Source organism: Homalodisca vitripennis, chromosome 7 (genome assembly GCF_021130785.1).
Source record: "Homalodisca vitripennis isolate AUS2020 chromosome 7, UT_GWSS_2.1, whole genome shotgun sequence".
NCBI classification, from domain to species: domain Eukaryota; kingdom Metazoa; phylum Arthropoda; class Insecta; order Hemiptera; family Cicadellidae; genus Homalodisca; species Homalodisca vitripennis.
Genome location: NC_060213.1, coordinates 83,345,837 through 83,371,047, shown reverse-complemented (window position 1 = coordinate 83,371,047; position 25,211 = coordinate 83,345,837).

Genomic DNA, 25,211 nt, shown 5'->3' with positions numbered 1-25,211 from the left:
TCCAAAAACATTATAACAATTCTCTTCACGTGTCTACAACTTACGAATACAGAAATGTGTTTTATACCATTTGTTATGAATCCTGTAGTATGTTTTTATCAGCACAAATTTCGTAATGATTTTCCCATGTAACATTATACTAATGCAAATATGTATTATACTAATGCAAATATTATTTATTATACTATTTTATAAAAATCTAAAGTTGTCTGCGTGTGTTTTTGTTTGTATTTTACTAAATTACGTAAAGACTACTGGACCGATTGTACTGAAATTTTCCATGAACATTCTTAAGGTGCCTGGTTAGCATATAGGTTTATTCTTATTTATAAAACCATCCGGGCTACTTCGTAAAGGTTTCTAAAGTTGTGTTACGTCAAACGAATATTATTAATTGAAAGATCGAGTTAAATTCTTGTAAACACTGTGTTATGGCAGGACAACCGTATGTTAATTATTTTAACCACTATTTTCAATTTTATTACATTTATGGTCTTAAAAGCATACAGTAAGCTTGATAATAACAACACTTATTGTTTAAACCTTTTCTTCAACGGCTGTTAAGCACAGAGTAGGAACATATCCAGATAAGTAAACTAAAAGTTTAAGTAAAAATAAACTATCAACTATACAATGAAATAATAATAAGTATGCAGTGCTTACTGAAATGTAGATGCTAACTACAAAATTACTATTTAAGTTTTACTGTAAATTTAAAAACTAGACTTACAAGACTAATGGCATAAAAATGCAAAGATCCGAGTGAAGTACAATGGCCATAAATATACACGTTTTGAAATATTTCAAAACGAAATATTTTCTTCACCGTGGCAACAAAGCAAACTCAATACTGGTGTCGGAAAATATAATTCACTGGAACTATAATTGCTTATACACTTGCTAAGCTTACTAAATTGTGTGTGAAGCCGCGGGCAGCTGCTAGTTTAAACATATGTTAATATGTTTGAAGGAGTCTTATAGAAACGGCTTAGAGTCACAGTGAAGGCTACTTAACCATACAGATGAAGATTTTCGTCCATAAAGACTTTAATAAATAATTAATGCTGTAGGAAAGGGAGAGGAACTTTCCCTGAGTTTTTAAGTATATAATTTGTTCCTCATCTTCTAAAGTCCATCTATAGTTGGTTGAGCAATGCTTGAATGACTGAGCTTATAAGTGGATTTTGCTTGTAAATCTTGAAAAACTGTATTATTATACTCAATAAAATCTATCAAGACCTTAATTTAAGTATGAACTTTAATTTTTTGCAGTAGTTGTAAACATTTGTATTTGGCTTGTACAGAAATGCTTCCAATAAAAAAGGATCATGTAAATAATATATTTTCAATTTTTTTGTCATGTAGGAATATTATACCCCATAATTCCTATCAAGTTTACGTTTCGTAAAAATTGAACATAAAACATATTTTCTATCATAGTGACTGACATAATAAAGCTTAAATTCTTTTAAATATATTTTTTCATATGCACGTAAAACAAAGCAAATCTTGAAAGCGAATGACTTTTAATATATTGTTCTTTTAATTTTTCATTTCTGTTATCAAAGGCATAATAATGCCAAAATATGTATTTTTGCATTGTATAACCATTGAAATATTTACATATGAGCTACTACAAAATTTTACTTCTGACATAGATATCAATAAACAAATTTTCGGTGTAAATTTTGATGTATAAATAAAGTAATTCTAGTTAATATATATGTGTGTGTGTGTGTGTGTGTGTGTGTGTGTGTGTGTGTGTGTGTGTGTGTGTGTGTGTGTGTGGTGTGTGTGTGTGTGTGTGTGTGTGTGTGTGTGTGTGTGTGTGTGTGTGTGTGTGTGTGTGTGTGTGTGTGTGTGTGTGTGTGTGTGTGTGTGTGTGTGTGTGTGTGTGTGTAGAATATTTCTCAGTGATTCTATTTGATAAGCAAAACCTGATTTTAACAGAAGCATATCTAGTTAGATGCACTTTACAAGCATTAGTGTAAAGAGTCCATAAATTCTATTGAAAATCCAATTTTTAATCCAACTTGTCGTCAGAAGTGATATAACTTTTGGATGGCTGGTTCTACCCTTACATGTTCACAAATAGAACACGATCAATGGATCCTCACTTCGTCAGTAATGTAACCTTTTGTAGGGGGAGAAGGGAATCATGTGGGAAGTAGTGGAAAGAATGCCTTACAGAGAATTCTCCAATAGATCATAACCAATATTACAAATACCCTACTTTATTGTCATTTTTTCTGCTTCAAGAATTTTGCTTAGGTAATTTTCCTGTCATCCCCCTCATAAATTTTGAATCTATGGTGCCAGTTTGCCAAATACTTTTCAAGACTTAAAATTCCCCCTTTATCTCTCCGTATATTACATGTTTTACACAGATTTCATCCTATAGGTATTAACAGCTACTACTACACCACATGGGTAATTTTAATGGTACTTCATAGATCAATTTAATTAGGTAAAACAGCTATATAAATAATAGTTGTGATAAATAATTTAAGAGCCGGCTATAACGGCAGCCATCTTGAATATAGCCCAGTATAAACAATGTTTAACAGCATTTTTGAAGGCTGCTCATTCACTACCGTCAGGCTACATTGTAGAGGACGGAAACCCCCTTTTCTCAAAACTCGTGATCATTCTTTTACATACAGCATCATGACGCTATCATAAAGGTAAATACTGTCTTCCACTGTAGTTCCTATTATCATAGAGAGGCAGTGAACTGACGTTGACGCACAGAGCATGCTTCCGATCTGTTATTATAATACTACATAGTGTATATCGGATAGATGATATTAGTACTACTTCAGTATCAGTTGACAATTGACACCAAATAATATTGTATTGGCTGAAGTACATGCGCTTCAGATAATTTACTGCATTAAGCCACTAGTTAATAACATATTATACGCAGTGACGTATACTATTATGCGAGTAGGGCAAACACAGGTTTTGTTATCTGATTATATTAGTGATATTACGAATCCACAAAGTTTATGAAGATCCAAAGCTAGCGAAAAGATTTAAATGCATTTTGGCATATTTAACACGTGTCTAATATAATGAAAATGTTCAGGATGGTTCACTTTGGGCTGGTTTATACCTTCCAGTTCAACGTACACTAGGTACCACAAAACCAATGTGTCACTTAAAGCTGGGCAACACTATGGATGTCGAGTACCGGCACATCACTAACCGCAAATGTCCAGATATTGGGGCGCAATGGTAAATTGATATGTCCAGACTACTGCGGAAGGTTACTGTTGGAGCTAGTGGGGCTCCTTCCTTAAGCCATAAAAGGTTGCCTAAACATAAGTCGTGGACCACTTTTTGACTGAAGAAGCCTCCTTTATAGACCTCCCATTCTTCCAACGGGACATGAATGAGATTAATGCCGAAAATACTTTCTTGTGCGTGGATGTCGACAGAAGGCAGTCCCTACCCCTTACATTATTCGTCCGGAATAACCTGTCAGTCCAGAAACGATGCAAAGGTCCTTTTAGATCTAAGTGCAATTTCTCAGCTTCTTGTCCGAACAGAACAAATGATGTTGCCTAAGAGATTTTTTTATTGACAGTCATAAAATATTTCATCTAGCTTGTATTTAAATAAAAAAACATCCAGTGATGATGATCTTCCTCTATGGGACTTGGCTGAGTATTAGCATAGCGTAACTGTCTGCGAGATGCCTAAATAATTATTTCATCTATAGACTGAATTTGAACTTCATTTCTAAGTAGTCAAGATTGATTTCAATGATGGTGTACTCGTATGCCCCTCTATGCATGAGATTTGGCTGAGTGTTACTGAAGCCTTTTACTCAAAATTTATCTTCTATCTGTCTGGAAGCTGGAAAAACGTCTTTTCGGTCCTGTAACAATTAAAAACTCCGAATTATATTTCGAAAATACAGTGCTTTGTAGTAATTATTTTTACTAGCTCTTTGTTCGTGTACATAAATATACTCGTATATAAATATAAGTTCACAAAAAAAAAATACTGTACGGAATTTCACATCTAACCAAATAAGTAGTGAAATAATTGTATAACTACATGCAAGAATAATAGATATATACTAGATAAATAGGCTAATTTATTATCAGTACACTTCCCTCTGTCTTTGATGGTGACAGAGAAGTGTATTACGTAGCTGCAAGCCACAGACAGACGTATAACAAAGAGACACCAACAGCAATTCTGTTACAGCGCACAGCGTCATCAGATTGGACCTAATGAAAGTTCAGTTACCAGTTGAGCTTTGCTCACTGAACAAGGAAATTGCTGAATCCGATCAGAAAATAAAACACGCTCTGGATCAAAGCATTGTAGAATTCAATCACTAGATATCATTGTATCAAAAGATTGTATAATCATATGCAACTAGTTAACGTGACAGAACTTCAGTCATAAGCTATTGGGTTGTTAATTAATTATAGTTATATTGATTGAACTTACATATTACATACATAATAGTTAATACAAATTCTCAACTGGAAACCTAAATTTGTAGTAGATTTATAATTTTTCTGTATCCAAAATATAAAGGGATATTATAGCGCATCATATATGTGATGGGTATATGTTTATGAACTCACATTCCTTTTGAGGTCTTTTATCATTTACCAAAAAGTATGAACTGTTTTATCTTAAAAATATTTATGAATTTTATTAGATTAAGGTGAACTCACTATAATTCCAACAAGCCTTTGGTTTTGATAGAACCTCTCAGAAAAAAGGAATTGACTTAGGTTATCATCACTCAATAGCTTGAGTTTCTACACTGATAACTTATAATAACTCTATATTAAACTTTGTACTAAAACTATTTTACACGTTTAAATTTCAACTTTTGATAACAGGATGTATGGCTGCTTAATATTTCACAAATAATATGGCATAATTCAAATTGTAGGTCATGTAAGTTTTATGTGTGTTTTGTGTTGGTTATGTATGATGATAATAATCAAGAATTTAACCAATTGTTATCTCCAAAATAATATTTATTACCGTCAAATTGTGCGTAATTTTTCAGAAATGATAGTAATAAATACAAAATATGACTAAGTATCAACACACACAACACACGAGTTCTGTATGGATGAAATTATCGCAGATAATCTATGTACTCGTAAAGGGAGAAAGTAATTAAAATACTCATAGAGCATGTCATGACATTCTAATCAGTGAGGCTATGCTCATTGGCACGGTCACCAGAAACATTATACACTACATAATCGTATATCATATCATATGCAGTCAGTAGTTGGATCTCAGCTGTTTATTGCTGTTTGCAATGATTGTTTGATGTAATACGGATTACACTCCACATGGTATAATGGGTGTAATACATCTGTAATTAACACAATTTAGCGCTGTGGTATCAAAACACTCAGAGTTTGAATATTAGATCAAAACTCCAGTTGTTTATCTCGTCTATTTTTCATTACACTGGGCAAAGACTTTGAAGTCAAGGTTTTTATCTTGTGTGATAAGCTTTGCTACTGTATGGTACAATAAAACACAATATGATGTGACCATGGCCATCAGGCAGAGGCGTGACAACCCGAAGGCTATTATTGTTTGCCCAGTCCAGTCTTACACAAAGAGCACAGAAAACCACAAACGATCTCATTGACAAGCTCACCCTGATTGAAGCTTATACTCTACACCCTCCAGCAATAATCGATGCGTTGGTACCAAAGGCTCTGAACCGTCCTTTGGAACAGTTTGCTCAACAGCGCTTCAAATTGTTGTTAAACGTCCATTATGCACTATATCACTACATAGACTTTATCACTACTATATATTATTAAAATATATGAGTAAACTTGTGACAATTAACATGTTTATATTTTTATTACACACAAGTGCTTGCATTTGAGGTAACAACTGTTGTATAAAAATGAAGCCCAGTATGCTGGTGCTGAACCCGTTGGGCTGTAAAATTGTTAAATCCGTTTATTGAAACGGATCGTGCCTGGAAGGAATTTTTAAATCTCATGTTCAGCTTATTGAGTAAAGCGTTTCATTTTAAGCTGAACAAGATTTTTTATTCCAACGTAAAAGCTTATGTTTTATTTGTACAAGCGCTCCTAAAACTGTACGAGGATATTTCAAATCTAACATTTACTTACCGTCAATACATCATGTAGTTATTAAATTTTTATTTGCAACTAATAATTACCTCTCTGCTAATTTTATCTCTTGCATGGAAGACTATTGGATTCTGTGTAATTATTAATTGTAAGTGATTAAGAAAACTAGACATACCTCACATCTAATTTTGTAATTGAGCATGTTTACTACTTGTTTTGAATCTTGCTCTATTTGTGTACCTTAAAATATTAGAAGTATTAATTTTTAACCAAAAATCGAATTTCACTGGATCGATGTTGATGATTGGTGCATTACATATTGAGTTAATTCGGAGCAAAAACCAAAAGTTGTTATTTAAGTATATGGTAAACAATTCCCATGAAAAATACACAAAAATTTACCTGAACTTACAGTGAATGTAATTTGACCTCAATTATGTCTTGCTTGGAAATCGTTGTCAGGAGTGACACGATTAGTAAGAATCTAATCGTCTAATCGATTTAAATATTTGTCTGGTCGTTCAGAAAAAAGGTTTCTAAGTCTGTGACAGCGTCAGAATTCAGATGCTGCACTAAGAGGAAGGTGAACTCAAAATTCACATTGAATAAACCCTTCGCGCAATAGCTACGTAATGTTTGGTTGCTTAAACTTTATTTTTTATTTTTTGTTCTCATTCGTACACGGTTCTAGTCTTGTATTCGTTTCATCTTGCTATTTGGATATTCATTTGTCCTTCTCCGTCAATTTCTTCTTTTATAAGGGGTAATCGTAGCATTCTGCATATTATAATGCAGATATAAGCTGCAATACTATGTTGAGCCGGTTGCATGGGTTTCTGGAATCGTGCTGCTTTTTACGTTATTTTTAAAATTATTTTGTAAGTAATTTTGGTTTGGGATGTATAATTTGGTATTTTTACTACATTAGGCTATTTATTATTGGTACTGCCCTCTTTTTACAATGTAATTTTTTTGTTTATTAGGTTTATTTGTTCTAAGATTGGATTGCAGATTTTATTTGATTATGTGAGTCAAATAATAGGGCTTACAAAAATGTACGAGTAAATTAAGGTAGAAAGATGTCTACCCTAGAAAATGTTATCACACATAATGATGAGGTCTGAGAGTAACTGTGCGGCTGCGTTTAGTGGAAAATGTTAACACTTTCAAACAATTATGATCACGTGTGTCCTGCAGTGAAAAGCTCTGAGAGCCGACAACTCTTTATATTCTGCCAACATAATCCCGCGTACGCGCCAAATCTCCTTGATAGACCTGCCGCTACTAGTATATCATGTAATATTTACAAAATGCTGTAGTTTATAGATTTTTTGTTTGCAAACTTCGCCCATGTGATAGTTGGCAAGTACTTAGCCTTACCTGTAACTGTATATGACATTTTTATTCAAAAGTCTGAATAATAAATAATTCACAATCTTTAATAAATTAAATATTTACCTATGTATGTAAATGCAATCTTTGTATTGTACAAGTAAATTCGCAATTGAGTCCGTTCAAGGTCCGAGTGCCAATTGGCACTGTGGAAATATACAACTACGTTTCAAAGAGGGCATCAAAAGGTTTACAATATAAACATAATTATGTTCTTCTCAGATCATATTTTTCTTACACTAAAACAACCAGCAAACATAATACAAGGTGAACAGTGTTAGCTAACTGTATACAGATCCTTAAAGTGGTGATTTCAATCTCTTTTACTAGTTGTGTAACGATGATATAAAAATTGTTACGTATGTATCTCATGGTAGGGGTATAAGTGTACCAGGCTAGGAAGTTATAATCAGTGACAAAACATCATTTTATATCTTTGACCTTTCCGATAGCTTCTCCTTCCAGATTTTTTCTCCTTATTAACGAAGCCTATCATTCATTATACAATTTCTTCTCTTCTCCTATCTGTATCTAGAAGATTGAGAACGATATTTACGAGTCAGTTTTGAAATTTTACTTGAAACTGCAGTAAATATTTTAGCCATACTTAGTCTGACTTACTCGTGCTTTATCTTAACAGAGCTATCAATTTAAAAACCAAGTATGAGTCTTTACAAAAATTTATGAGTACATTAAGGTAGGAAGAGAGCTACATTAGGTAGTGTTATCACACATAATGACGGAGAATAAGACTCAAAACGCGGTCTGCTTTATCGGAAAATGTTCAAAACATTGGAACAATTATCGTGTCTAGTGTCCTTCAGAGAAAAGCACTGAGAGTAGACAAACAGCTGTTTATATTCTGCCATCATAATCCCGCGTACGCGCCAATCTCCTTTATAGACCCGCCACTATTAGGATCTCATGTCATAGTTACAAAATGCTGTAGTTTATTTTATTTCTTTACTAACCTCTTAATTTATAATATCAAGTAAACAATTTGGTCTTTGCAGCAACTTTATTTAACATTTTTATGCAAAAGTTTTAATAGTGGTGAATTTAAAATCTTCAATAAATGAAATATTTATCAATGTAAGTAAATGCATTAATTGCATTGTACAAGTTAATTAGCAATTGAGCCTGTATGGTTAAAACTGAATAGATTAGAAAAGCTAATTAATACGGTCCAAGAACCGTGAATCAGTTTGCATTGCTTAAAGCACACAACTAGATTTTTAGTAGTATATCAAATAGGTAAAAAATATGAAATCGTGATTATTTTCTTTTCACTTTATACTTGTTGAAATACTTAAAACAAGCCTGTAACACACATAATACTTGCTGAACAGTGTTAGCTAACTGTATAGATCCTTAAAATGGCGACTTTGGGTCTCTTTATCTTGTTGGGTAACAATGATATACTGTAACTAATATTTATGCGTCTCGTGATTTATTTTAAGGGTATAAGGCTGGGAAAATTATAATAAGTGACAAAATGTTGTTTTATGTTTTGCACCTGTTTGATATATATTTTTTTTGTTGATACTTTCTCTTTCCCTTGATTACTCAATTATTAAATAGTATAAGTACAAGAACACAATTATATGTAAAGATAACCAATCTATCTAGCAATTATACAGAAAGCAGAAAGGTCTTCTAGTTAAGACATATTAGCTGCCCCTGAGTTTACTATTTATTGCAGATTATGTTAAGTGGAGCAAGTGTTGTATCAACTTAAAACAACGACTAGAGGTATAAGTGTTTAAATAATTAGAGGAAGGATATACCCCTCTAATAAATTTAGTTTGCGGTTCTTACTTTTTTAAATTTAAAAGAAGCTGTCTCTTGAACTAAGACAAAATGAAATCCTTAACAAATCCAAGAAACCTTTCAACAACAGTACCATAATGCACATATACAACCCCACTCGGTGGAATCAGATACTCGCCTCCTGCAATTCACCAATCAGATTTTCGTGGCAGATACATCACGGATCGAACCTTCATCATGCGTATCCAAGATCGACCGCGCTGTGCAGTGTGAGCAAGTGCCCAATGCCTGTCAGGATCCACGGTGTGTGGAAACTCACAATCTTGTATCACGCCTCAGAAATACTATCCAGGTCTTAGAAGCCGACAACTTGTGTTTAAGAGCGGAGGCTGATAGATGTGAGTGCCACCGCGGGAAGAGCACTGAGACTTGGACTGTCGTCCCAATGAAGAAATGTCCCAATCGAGACCCAAAACAAATTTACACCCCTGGCCACCATACCTGAATTCGATGAGACTGCTTCTTCAAAAACAAGGAATGGAGGGGAGAAAGGAAAGAAAAAGAAAAAGAAGAAGAGAAACCCTCGGAAAAAGACTACAACTCAGGCCATTAGTCGGGAGGGATATACGATGGGGGTTGAACATCGTCAAGAGGAGCAGCCTACAACGTCTTTACCCTTCAAGACCGTTATTATCGAGGGGACAGCCATGCACGTCATCTGGCCGGTCTCGTTCAGCAACGTGTGAAACTGCCTACGAGAGTAAGTGGGATCTGTAAGCCTTCAGCGGGACTTCTCGATGCTACGTCCGGCACCCCACCACCACCTGGGAGCTGCTGTGTCATTACTCGCCGGCACTAATGATATTGCAACCGGTGAGTCTCAGAACATTTACCGACATCTGGAGCAGCGAATAATCACCCGCCTCGCCTCATCCCGGGTCATTGTGGCCACCATCCCTCAACGACACGACCTCTCTCAGTCGACCATATAGTGAACCAGACAACCACCGCCGTGAACCATTATATCGAGGAGCTATGTGCCAGATGCGAGGGAGCCCAGCTGCTAAACATCAACAGCATAGAAAGGCGCTGGTTCACTCACCATGGTTTGCATCTGAGGTTGTCGGGCAAGCGGATTCTGGCCGGACTGTTGGTGAGAAGTCTGGTGGAAGTGGGTCGTTTGCCGTTCTCTAAATCCCCTCCCTCCTCCTATAAAATATAATCCTGATTCAACATCTCCAAAACAAACTGCAGTCATCACCAATCTCCACCCCCTTCCAATCAACTAGCTCTCTTTCTTCCATTCAAGTGCCCTCTCTAGACACTCCATGCACGGGACAACCACTCCACATCATCCAATAGTTTCGTCCCGGAAATTTTGACACCTACGCTGACGCCGTAGCAGGAACCTTTCACTGACAGGGAAAATGAAAATGGACGCTTTCCTAACCAAAAAAACTCAATTGTCGACACCTGTTTAAAGAAAGGTTAGGAGAAACTTTGGATCCAGTTAAAATTTTAGAAAAATACCCAACTCAAAATTTGCCAAAATTTCAAAAGTTTTCTAATTCAAAACAAAATGAAAAGTTTATATTGGTACATCAAAAACGCCCAATGTGCAACCAATAAAATAGATGAGCTAAATGCTCATGTGTGACGAACTCAAACCTGATGTATTTGTTGTCTCGGAACACGGTTTCAAAACTGAAACAATAAATTTTTTTTCAAAATTCAAAATTATGAATTGGCATCAAATTTTTGTCGAACGCACTTTAAGGGGGCGGTGTGGCAATTTTCGTGAAAGCAACCATTGAAGTTTGAAAATTTTAAAATTAATCACATTACCGATCTAAACTTTGAGGCCAGTGGTGTTAAGATCATATCTAACACTCTTGGAAAAATATCAATCGTAGGTTGTATAGATCACCCAATGGATGTGCTGAATCTTTTTTTACAAACCTTGAAAATCTTATAAATTGTCTTTTCTTAAACTCATCGAAATTTACTATAATTGGCGATCTAAATATCAACGTTTTTGGATCCCACCGACCCCCTGACCCAGCGGCTGCGGGATGTTTTAAGCTCATTTAATCTAAATTGGTCCGTGAACTCCCCAACACGAGTGACTGCTATGACGAGTACTGCCATCGACAACGTCATTACAAACATTCCTAATGTCACGGTCTCTGTTTTGAATACGGCTGTCTCCGATCACTTTGCGCAGGAGGTTGTGATACATGGATGTAAAATAGAAACTCAAAAATTATCTGTTAAAATTAAAAGAGCTTTCAATTTCCAAAACATTTCCAATTTGAACAATTTATTAAAAAATGAAACCTGGAGCTTTTTGAACAGCTTTGAGAATGTCAATGACATGTATCAAGCTTTCAATGACCGTTTCATTTATTATTTAGACGTTTCGTGTCCTTTTATAAAAACCAAAAACCAATTTCAAACCCAAAAATAATTCCTGGTTAACTAAAGGGATTCTCATTTCCAGAGATAAACTCAAATTTTTTCACTCAATATTTGTCCAAACACAAAACGAAAATTTTAAAACATTTTACAGATCATATCGAAGGATCTATAGAAAAGTCATTCAAGCTGCCTAAAGCTCATGACGTCAATAGAGCCCTGAGAAATTGTGAAAACTTTTCTAAAACTGCATGGAAAATAATCAATGAATCGGCACATAAATCAACTTGGACCGAAACCTTGAGTCTATATCAATCAAAATTAATGAACGCGTAATTGATGATCAGTTGCAGGTTGCCAACGAATTTAATAATTATTTTTCTTCTGTGGCCTCGACTGATTCGTCAATTTTAGAACCTCGATATCATGAAATTGGTGTTAGGGAACCGGTTGCATCCATGGCTCTGGCCCCTGTGTGGTGGGAGGAGTTAGCCCGTGTCGTACAGGGGTTGAATTCAAAGAAATCGTGTGACGCTAACGGGATGTCAGTTTGGTTTACACAAACGTTGCTTTAGGTACATTTTGAGGCCACTCACAAAATTGATAAATTTTTCATTTGAATCTGCAACTTTTCCATGTCTACTGAAAACAGCTAAAGTTATACCGATTTTTAAAAAAGACGATCCTTGCAAAACCAGCAATTATCGTCCAATTTCAATTCTTCCAGTTTTTAGCAAAATTTTTTGAAAAGGTTTTTCTGTGAAAGACTTGAAAGCTTTCTAGAAAGCAATGAAATTCTAAATCCTGAACAATTTGGCTTCAGGAAAAAAAGATCAACAATTGACGCTGTAAACAGTCTTTTGAACAATGTTGTTGATGGCTTGGAAAGGCGAGAACAAGTGCTCAGCATATTTCTTGACCTATCCAAAGCATTTGACTGTGTGCATCATGAAAACACTGTTGCAACCAGTTACAAAAATGTGGCGTTCGGGGTCTGCCAAACGCGTTGGCTTGCTTCTTATCTTAAGAATCGAGATCAATGCGTGCAGATTTCGAATGTCATCTCTAGCAAAATTAAAATAGCCCACGGTGTCCCTCAGGGTTCTATTCTTGGGCCTATTCTTTTTTTAGTTTACGTCTGTAGACTTAACTCAGTGATCCAGCATGGTGATCTGATTCAGTATGCCGACGACACGACTCTTTGCTTCAAAGGAAAAACAACACAAGATTTGGAAATCACATCATTTGTGGAACTGACTTCATGCATTCAGTATTTTACTGACAGGAATTTGAAAACGAACCAATCAAAATCAAATGTCATCAATTTCTGCCTAAGACCAAGGGAATTTGCAAGGCAACCTGCTGTATTTGTGGACGATGTCCTTTTAGAGGAAAACTGGATCCACAAAATTCCTGGGGATGTACATTGATCAAGGTCTGACCTGGGACGACCACGTTAACAATATATGTGCTAGAATTACTTCTGGCATATTTGCCTTGCGAAAGCCTAGCTAAATACTGTTCCCCTGAAGTCTTAATGACGGCATATTTCGGTCTCATATATCCGCACTTTGCGTATGGCTTGAGACTGTGGGGGGGGCTGGTGCCAAACACAAGATGGAACGCGTTTTCAGGCTTCAAAAAAAGGCAATTAGAATTATTGCAAAGTTGAATTACAGAGAGTCGTGTAGGGACTCTTTTAGGGAGCTAGGTTTGCTGACATTGCCCTGTCTCTACATGTTTCATGTGATCCTGTACTGTCAATCGAAGTGCACTTTAGTCCCGGGGCAGGGACTTTCATCAGTATGAGACTAGAGCCAGGGACAACTTTAGAGTCCATAGTCATAGACTGGCGGTATCTCAGCATTTACCGCATCAGGTTGGCGTCGGCTTAATCAACAAGCTCCCTGAAAGTGTAAAAAATGCAACTAATCAAAAAATTCAATTCAAAACTCGTCCTCAAACGCCTGTTGGTGTCAAAAGCATTTTATTCGCTAGAGGAGTTTATGATGAGTCGCTGGGATATCTAAAAATATCTTAAATTACCAAAATTTAAAATCTGGATCCAAAGATAGTGTGAATTAGTGTGAATGATTGAAATGTAAGTCTGACTGTGTGTGAGTGTGTGTAGTATATTTGCTGTTTGAATATATGACGACTGCTATACAATGTTATATATTGTCTAAAAGCAATAAAGAACTGATTTGATTTGATTTGATAAATTGGTGAAGGATTACAGTGTCGTAACCATGACATGGTTTGGGGAGATAATAGGACTGAAGAGCACACCAAACATAGGGTTGTAGAATAAAACTGAATAAATTTAGTACGCCTAGTTGAACGTAAAATATTGAACTGCTGTATCAAACAGTTTGATTGTTGAGTTAGAATAATTTTTTACTATACTTTACTTAAAGCAGAAGATTTCAGACACTATTATCCCACCACACCTTTCGCATTTATTACAGAATTAATATTTGAGCATCATTAAATTACTCAAAGTTAAATGCTAAAGACATAAAGCGATTGTTGTGTGTCGTAGCGATAAGAAGGCGAGGACCGACCACTAACTTTATACATTCTCCAGGTATAATCCAGCAACAGCGCCAAACTTCTGGAGAGATACCGCCTCTGTTAGAATGTCATGTCATGTTCAAACAACATGCTTTTTACACTCTAGCTCTTACATGACTAATTTTAGTAACAAAATGGAACTGAAATATTTCAGTAACTTTGTTTAATTTATATCATATATTAGCTCGTTAAAGTGTATTAAGTGTAGTGCATATTGCATTTAACATGTACTAGCTGAAGACATTATAAGTGGCTTTTATTAGTTTATTTGTATTACTAGCAATATTTGGTTTTACAGGCTATAATAGTGTTTTACGCAAAATAAAACTGTTAAATAATTGTAGTCGCGTTGTTCTATCTTATCTAGATGTATTTTTTCTACATGTTTACAATCTAAAATCAATACAACCACTTTTATTAATTTAACATTTTTGATTAAAATAATTGATATTCAGTGTGAAGGGAGCACAATAAAAAGAGTTCTAAAATACAAATATTATATAAGTTGTTGAAATTTTTAATAAATAATAGACTTGCATAATACGGCCCCACACAGAAATATGGCAATAAATTTAATACAGAACTGTGTGAAATAACAACTATTATTATAGTATCGCATTTTTTTAGTTGGTAGATTTCATAGTAATCTGGATATTGATGTCACTCCCATGACAGAATTCGGGGTGTTTCCTTTGTATTACCCCGAACTCAGGATAAACGTAGTTTTTGTATATATATTTTATCACAAATATATTATACACTTTTTTAAATTAATAAATTAAAAAGAAACCTTAAATGTTACATCTATAAACATACTTTACTAAACAACACATATTTCGGCAATTATTTTATGATCATGGTAGAATTAACCTCAATAACAGAAAACAACTAAATATAAAGTAACAATAATAATAAGGTAATTTTACTCTGACCATAGCATAATTTCTGAAACATTTGTCCAGTATACAAAACTCTTAAAGGGTTTTGTTCCAGGTTAAATAAATAATTTATCTCATTGGTAAACGCATTCAATATTATCGCAAGCGTGTTTTTCGCGCAGTGTTGTGAATATAGATTTTGTTAAACTAGTCAGGGTGTGGTTGCTAACTCAGGAGAATCCTGAGACTTTATTGTGTATTGTACGATGACATTACATAAATAAATTGACAAAATAGTTTTTTGTTTTAAGGAGACATTGTTAGGATTAGGTAACAACGGTATGCATCCATATAGGTTTCATGTGTACCTATGTATGTATATGTGCGGTATTTATGTATTTATAGGTATTTATCTGTATCTGTATAAGTGTTTGTGTGTGTGTGCGCGCGCGTGTGTGTGTGTGTGTGTGTGTGCGCGCGCGCGCGCGCGCGCGTGTGTAAAATATGATTGATTTAGGCATTTTGTTATGAACAGAAAGTATTTTGATTTTTCTATGTTGTACTTGATTATTGTAATTAGTACTATTTTTAGTAAATACAAAAATGTATAGTATTTTGTTTTGTTTCGTTTTTGACCTATTTAATTAGTTCAGTTTGTAGATTAGTACATTGAAATGTATAAGGTTTGGCATAAAAGGACATCTTTTGTTTTTATTTTTTGTTTGTTATATCGCAATAGAGTTGTTAATTATAAACTAATGCTCCTGAACTCATTTAATTTTTAATAGTTATAATTATTATGATGGAACCCCTAGATGGGCTAATTAGTAGCCTTAGGGACCCTATTATTTTCCTTTTGGGGTCAGCCTGGATCTTAGAATATTTATAATTTTACTATTCCATTGTTTTGAGATTTAAAAATGTTAAATATGTTTTGTAAAGTACGAGTTCATGATGAGAATAAAGATGAGATTTATTTAATTTTTTAATACCAAAAATTTGTAATGAATAGCTGGTTGGATAATGTATGTTATATAAATGAGTATCAATTATAGAACTAGCTTCAGAATTCAGAATAATAACCTTCAAATAAAAATATTTCAGCAATCGTGATAAGTAAGTTCTATTCACTCACTTTTTACACTTTTCAATCTTCGGTAATTATTATGGATAAACTACTGATGTCTCAATCTATCCGAATTGCAATGATACATAATTTTACTATCAAATATACTACAATATTCTCATTTTTAGCTGACCAATCTGAACACAAATGTAAATCAAGTAAGTAAAGCATGTAAAGGTAAGCAATAACAGTTCAGTGACTGCGGATTTCAAATTTCTGCTGCAGGTTATATATTCATGAGAATATGTGAGCTGGGAATTCTTTTTGTTTTTTCAAAATGAACTATATTTGATTATCCAAGCGTAAATGAAACCTTTCCGACAGGTTAATCAGAAATCAACATCTGCCTTTGTTTATTTTATTATGTGTCCACATAAAAAAGAAAGAAGAAAGAGCTGAGCTACCTCCTTTATAGTTTGCACTGTGGACCAAATAACGGGCGCTTTTAGGAGAAAATGTTACTCGGAGTAGCAAATAAGGAGCTTGAAAAACTTAAAAAGTACCGTTCTTACTATTTGTACACAATCTATTTTAAAATATACGAGAATTTTAATCTTTGTTTCACTATAGAGATATATTCAAACTGCGATAGCATTAGGCATATACCGTATTAGCTATAATAAACAGTACTGATACTTGCTCATACGGAATTGGACGTTGCGGGTGGGCCAAGCTTGTCATACACTGCATTGCGTTTTCAGGAACATTTTCACAAAAACCCGCCTAGTAATGCTGTGATTCTTAGTGTTGTTGAAAAATTTCGAACAGGTAGTGTTTTCACACAGCGAAAGGGCTTTTCAGGTGTACGAAAACTGCCGTTAAATTCACAGTAATCAAATTCAGCAAAATAGCGCAACCAGTCACACTGCCGCTAACAACATTGCTTTCCTCCAACAAACCTTTGACAACATTCTCATCTCTCTTAGAACAAACTTTCCTTGCCCATCCCAATCCTCCGATTTTTCAACACCGGACGTCTACGTCTGGGGAATGTTGAAAGAAAACATTTTCCGCGAGGACCCACCATCGTTCAAATAAAAATAAAAACATGTGTATTAGGAGAATGAAACAACCCCTATTTATAAAAATTATGAACAACCTACAAGAACGGTACGAGTGTTGCCTCAAACTGAACGGGGGTCACTTTGAACATGTTAATACCCGGGTTTAACCAAATTTGCTTCCTTTAACTTGTATTTATTAGTAAAATCTATATGTAATGTTATTGTGTTTACCATAATAAAATATTACCATTTCAATCATTTTGTTGTTAAAAATTATGAGATTCCATAATAGTTATTGAAATAGAACCTAAATATGTTTTAATGTACCTATTTTTGATTACACTGTCTAACTAATTTTTTAAGATGGGTACACTAATTATTTTCATATAGAAACAGAAGTTTATGATGTACACATGAAACATGATTGAACTCTAGATTGGTGTTATCCAGAGCGTGTTTTATGTACTGATCTGATTCAGCAATTTCCTTGTTCAGTGAGCAAAGCTCAACTGGTAACTGAACTTTCATTAGATCCAATCTGATGTCGCTGTGCGCTGTAACAGAATTGCTGTTGTCTCTTTGTTATACCTCTGTCTGTGGCTTGCAGCTACGTAATAAACTTCTTTATATACAACAAGTGAATTATTTTTTATTCAAAATATTAAAATATCAGCCATGGGTTTTAAGATTTTTACCTATTGTCGTAACCAGAATACACACGTTCTTTAGCTGGGAGGTCAATTAAAATTTGCCATTGAATACGAACGGTTTGACCTTAAAAATGTTTCGTGCACTCACTTTAATTTAAACGAACCTTTAGGTTTGATAGAACCTCTCAGAAAAGATGAGTCGACCTAAGTTATCGTCACCAAATAAGTTGACTTCCTACACAGGTTTATTATTATGTAATGTTAATTATTTAATAACCATAATAACCATTACAAAATTAACATAATTTTCTATATATTTATTATATCTATTATAAGTTTTATTTTTTATTCTTTACTAATGAGCAAACTGTATTCAAAACGTAGAGCTCAATACATAAAATAATAGCCTAGCTAAACATCTAAGCTTCCGGCTGTTTAAAAAGCGAGCCAGCAATGATTGATGTAATACGGATTACACTCCACATGGTATAATGGGTGTAATACATCTGTAATTAATACAATTTAGCGCTGTGGTATCAAAACACTCAGGGCTTGAATATTAGATCAAAACTTCAGTTGTTTATCTCGTCTATTTTTCATTTTTTTTTTTTTTTTTTTTTTTTTTGCTTTGGGATATTTGGGTGGATTCAAAGATCCTCACACGTCAACCTGAGCTTATTGTGTGCCCCTTTGATGTTAGAGGGGTAAGCCTATCTTTCTGCCCTTAATTAGGCTAAGAAGCTTTTCCCCGATACTAGCATCTGGTTCGTCGCCTGGTTGTTTATCACCGAAAAGAGCCCTTCTCCTTGCTCCCAGTCTCTCACAGTCCATATTATGTGTTTTGCAGTCTCTTCAGACTTATTGCAGAGTCTGCACTCCAAGTCCTCATTTCGTAAACCTAGAGTGTTTTAGGTGCTTCCTGAAGTGGCCGTGTCCAGTGATCAAGGCAATCACTTGTTTTAACCTGATCCCTGCCCAGCCCCATCAGCCAATCTGGTGAAGGCTGGAGCTAAGAGTCAGTAAGCAGTTTTTTGCCGATGCTTGTCCTTGGTGACTCTGCCACCGCAAGCGGTGTGTCTTCCTGGACCATTTGTTTATACTTTGGTAAGCAGCTGACTTGCTTATACCACAACTCGGTTCTGGGCCAGTGTATGGCTTGCTTGCTCCGCTTTTGGCAAGCTCGTCAGCGCATTCGTTGCCACCTATGCCTGTATGGCCCGGTACCCAACCAAGACGTACAAAGTTGCGTGATCCAAGCTTGCAGAGAGTGTCGAAGCACTCCCACACATGCTTGGATGAAATGCTGTTGGAGTCAAGAGCTTTAAGAGCTGCCTGACTGTCCTGACATTATGTAGATGTTCTTTCCTTGGTACCCCTCTGGAGAGGCCTAAGTTGGCACAGGCCAGGATGCCATAGATTTCGGCTTTGAAATATGGAGCAGTTCTAGGGGAATGACTGAACACTCCATATCCGGTTCTGCCCTTAATAAGCGAGCCATCAGTGTACCAGTCAAAGCTCTTTCTTATTGTTGGGATGTTATCTTGCGATTTTCCACTCATCTCTGGAGTAGAAGTCAACAGAGAATGGCTTATTGAATACGAACTCCGTTCTCATTATGTCTGAGACCATTTCGAGAATAGCGTTTGGGTTTACAGCTTCGGTGATGGTGCCGTGGCCCCGTTTCTAGACGTGCCATTCCTCCACAAGTTAGCAACCATCAGCCGATAAGCTGACTTGCGTGCTTCAGCTTTTATGTAGACATCAAGAGGCGGAAGTCCTAAAGCCACCTCGAGGGTCGCTGAAGGGACTGCTCCTAAATGCTACGGTTGCAAAGATTGTGCCAAAGCCTTTGTAAGCTTTCAAGCTTGGCTTTAGCAGTTACCTGATTCACCTTTGTCCACCAGGGGACTAATGAACCATAAGTGATTTGGGGCCTTTACAACTGCTTTGTAAAGCCATAGTGCTATATGGGGTTTTATGCCCCATGAGATTCCTGCAAGTCTCCTGGACGTCATAAGCGCCCACTTTGCTTTGTGCAGGATATTGTTAAATGGGCATTCCACGTAAGCTTATGGTCCTAGAGTCCAGTCCTAAATATTTGACTGTCTTTGACCACTCAAGCTGTGTGGATTGCGAGTTTTCAGCCTGGAAAGATACTCTAGGTTCTTTTTCCTAGTGAATGGTACAACTACTGTCTTAGAGGGATTTACTTTCAGTCCCTCTCCATGACACCAGTTGTGTACATGTTGAAGGTTGATACTCATGATATCAGCAACAACATTAGTATATTTTCCTTGTACCATAAGGACTATATCGTCTGCATATCCTTGGACATAGATTCCATTGTTAGTAAGGTCCTCAAGTAGATTCCACAGTAGAGGTGACAGGATGCCTCCTTGAGGGCATCCCCTTGTGGTGCGATCACAAGCGATTCTTCATTGAGAACGGCCCTGATCCGACTAGAGCACAACATGGCCCTAAGCCACCTGCACAAAGCTGGCTCGAGGCCACGTCGCTGTGGTCCACTTACCATCGCAGTGAATTTAACATTGTCAAAAGCTCCTTCAATTTCCATGAAGGTGCACAATGCCAATTCCTTGGCGGACAGGCTATACTCAATCGTACTTGACTAGTTGGTGCAGTGCTGATTCACAAGGATTTACCTTGCTGGTATGCATGTTGGTTGCGATGAAGGGAAGTGTCTGAGAGAACTCCCTTTCTCAAGTGCCTCTCCACCAGTCTTTCTAATGTTTTCAGTAAAAACGAAGATAAACTGATGGGACGAAAAGATTTAGGACAGAATAGTCCGCTCTCCCTTTTTTTAGGGATAAAGACCAGCCTTTTGAGACGCCAGACTTGTGGTATGTACCCATAAGCTAGGCTCGCCCTAAATAGTTCACATAGAAGAGTGAGGAGATTCTCCCTGCCCTTGCTGAAGCAGGGCCGGAAAGATTCCATCCCCTCCTGCAGATTTTAAAGGGGCAAAATTTAGAAATTGCCCATTTGGCTTTAGAGAGAGTGACAATCCTTCTGGCAATGGCCCAGCTACCACGATCAGCTCTTGGCCAAGAGCCCTGCCTCATGGTTACCAGACGTTCCAGTGTCGTCATTCTCAAAGATGCAATCAGGGAAGTGAGTCTCAAGGAGAAGTTTGAGACTGTCACTAGACCCGGAAGTGTATTGACCTCCCTGGGACCTTAAAGATCCCAAGTGACCGGTTGGACCCTATTTTTCATTACTCTGGGCAAAGAGTTTGAGATCAATTTTGCAGTAATAAACTTTTCAAATACTTGAATTTACCTTAACAACGTAAAAGCACGGCAGATCATTCAGGTGCCGCATAAAAGGTTTCGCTAATGATAGAAAGAGGAACATCCTATCGAGGGGCATTTACGCCCGACAAATTAATTTTGCCTGTGGAAAAATCAGTTTGATGCAAACTTTTGTCTACAGCTCAAATTTTTCTCGAAATATCTAAAAAATTGGCAAAAAGACAGAAGAGACGTCTTGCCAGCTACCCTGAGTGATAGACTTCGGTAACGCTCAGCCAAACCCTATGTAGGAGTTAGGATTGACAACTCCTACATCCTATTCGGGCCATGATGTTGCCCTGGGAAACATAGTTTCATTAACAATTTCAAATTCACCGCAAAATTCTTTTTTGAGATTTTCTCTTGTGTGATAAGCTTTGCTACTGTTTATCGTGTAATAAAAAAATAATAGGATGTGACAATGTCACAAAAGTGCGGACAACCCGAAGGCTATTATTGTTTGCCCAGTCCAGTCTTACACAAAGAGCACAGAAAACCACAAACGATCTCGTTGACAAGCTCACTCTGATTGAAGCTTATACTCCACAGCCTCCAGCAATAATCGATGCGTTGGTATCAAAGGCAATGAACTGTCCATTGGAACAGTTTGCTCAAGCGCTTCAAATTGTTGTTAAAGGTGCGTTATGCACTATATCACTACATAGACTTTATTACTAATATGTATTATTAAAATATATGAGTAACCTTGTGTGAATTAACATGTTTATATTTTTATTACACACAAGTGCTTGCATTTTTCATTCATTTTTGTTGTATAAAAATGAATCCCATTATGCTGGTGCTGAACCCGTTGGGCTGTTAAAATTGTTAAATCCGTTTAGTGAAACGGATCGTGCCTGGAAGGAATTTTTAAATGTTTTTTATTTTTTTTGTTTACATTTGTACCTGGTTTTTGTTTTGTATTCCTTTTTTCTTGCTATTTGGATAATTATTTGTCATTCTCTGTCAATTTAGTCTTTTATAAGGGGTAAGCGTCGCATTCTGTAAATGAGGGAGTTATAAGCTACAATACCATGTTGAGCGGGTTGCTTGGGTTTTAAAAATCGTGCTGCTTTTTTGCGTTGGTTTTCAAATGATTTTGTAAGTTATTTTGGTTTGGGATGTATAATTTTATATTTTTAGGCCAGGGAAATTAGGCTATTTATTATTGGTACTACCCCGCTTTTTAGAATGTAATTTTCTTGTTGATAAGGCTTATTTGTTCTAGGATTTGATTGCAGATTTGGTTTGATTGTGTAAATCAAATAATAGTGTTTACTAAAATGTACGAGTAAATTAAGGTAGAAATATTTCCACCTTTAAAAATGTTTTTACACATAATGATGAGGTCTGAGAGTAACTGTGCGGTTGCGGTTAGTGGAAAATGTTTATAACTTTCCAACAATTGTGATGACGTGTTTCCTGCATAAATTAAATCTTGACCTATGTGTATGCAAATGCAATATTTGTATTTTACGAGTAAATTCACGATTGAGTCCCTTGAATTCCAGGAGCTGAGAGCTAATTAGCATTATAGAAGCATACAAATAAATTTCTAGGAGGGCATGAAAAGGTTTAAAATATGAAATTGTAACTATTTCATTCTCAGATCATATTTTTATTAGCCTGGAAACAACCGGCGAACACGTAATACATGGTGAACAGCGTTAGCTAACTGTATACAGACCCTAACCGTGAAAAGTGGTGATTTCAGTCTCTTTTACTAGTTGTGTAAAGATGATATAACAACTATTATGTACTCGTATCTCATGGTTGGATTTAAGTGTATCGGGTTAAGAAATTATAATCAGTGACACAAAGTCTTTTATATTTTTGACCGTTTCTATAGCTTTTATTTCCAGCACACGACCAATATCTAAGTTTAGAGACCAGTGTTTTGGGCCCAAGTCAGGAGTGGTAAAGCTTTTTTAGTTTTCCTTATCACACCAATCAAGAAAATGAGTACATCATTTCTGAGAAGTTTTCTTCGGTCTTCGGTCAAGGAGTGTATATTTTATTCTATTGTAATTTACCTCAGACTAAGGTATTTCTGATGCTATAGTTGATTTTTCTTCTTTGCCCTATTCAAGAAAATGTTGACATCTACGTAGCCTTAGAAGACTACGAGTATTTTAGTTTAAAAGCATCTAGTTCAGACGCATTTATTCTACTTTTGGTATAAGGGGAAGAGTGGAATCTTTACTTAGTGCATGCTACATTTCATATATAAAAATAAACACAAACGCAAACAAACAGGTCGTTTTTTGTGTTTTTTATCGTTTATTTTAATAACAGGTTTTGCATTATATAAGTCTTCTTGTTTTTCAGATTATGGTCTCGGACAAAATGGTTAGTTATGGTATATTAGTGTTCCTTTCCTGATTTTATTTAAGCCACTGTAAAACTGCAGTAACACCATTACAGGAACGGAAATACTAATTATAACAGTGTTTAATTAGTACTAATTATAACAGTGTTTAATTAGTATTTCAATTCATTATTACATATTTTATATTAGTCAGTAGAGCAATCTGTAATAAAAAATTGTTACGTTGTCTTTACAGTCTGCATTACACTAACGATCAAGCACTGTATATTTATCATTTTATAAAATTTAAATATAACATTTTGTTCGTTTGAGTTCAATTTTGAATTAAATTTAAAGTGCCTTAGTTGAGTTTGCCTTATTACTTTTTTGAAGAAAATATACATGCATGTGTACGATTGAGAACCCCATTACGTTATAGAGAGAAACCGGATGTAAACTTCTCCTCTCTATTCGGAAACTATGTACTCTTCAGGCTTTTATATTATAGAAATGTGGAGTTGAAAGTAAATTAGTCTTTTATGTTTATTATTTACGACTCGATTAATACTTTTGGATAAATTCTGCTTTCCTAACATACATTGAAGTAGCAATTTATTTGCTCTTTTATTTATGTATTGTGTACTTTAACTGAAAGGTAGAACCACTGCCAACTTGTGAACAATAAGTAATCTCTTTTTTTTAGTTTTTCTAAAACTACGGTCGTCTTATCTCCTGTACCATTTACTACATAAATGTACATGAAAATGCTCCATCCCATAGTTACTATAAGCACAATTTTCCCAACGTTCACCAACGGCTACTTTGCTATCGGGCAGAAAACACATTGCTTCCTTTGTTCATTACCGTACAAGGTGGTGGAGAGATCATAACTCATCAGTAGACTAAGAGTATTTTTATTTCTGAACATTTTTCTTAATTTATTTTAAATAATATTACTCTCAATTCAAAGCGACCGTCCTACTTTGCCTGAATTTTATTATAGCTTTATATTTGAAAAACATTGGTCGCGCTGCAAAAATAATGACGTTATCCATTTTTCTTGATACTTCAGCTTAAATTCATAGCATTAAAAATTTTCAACACTTTTTTTAAGTAAATGATTTTAAAACCCTTTAGCTTTTACATGTATTTGCACAGATTGCCATACAATATGAATGATTATAATAGTATTATTTACTTTTCTGAGACTCATTTCTTCTAAAAGTGCCCTTTTTTGGATCTCCAATGCCAACTTTAAGATGGGTAACTCAAATAATTTATTTTATGTGCAGGAAATGCTTCATTTACGCTCAAATAAACACATTTAGTACATAATGGAGAAGTAAAAAGGATTTTCAGCACAAATATTATGATTAATGTTAAAGCTCCAGGTGTAAACTTTGTTGCAGAATAATTAACCTTTGAGTGACCCGCAGTCACTGAGGCGTTATTTTTTACGCTTTACAAACGTTAGCTACTTGATTTATATTTTGTATTCAATAACGTTTTTGTTTAAAAAAATGTTATTTGTCATTGCTATTTGAATAGCTTGAGATGCATAGTAATTACTTCTGTAATAGTACTACAGTAATATATAAATAGTAATATTTTTCTTCTGAACATTCTGAAGTTAATTCGATACCTCCTACACACTTATTTAACATACATTATTCTTT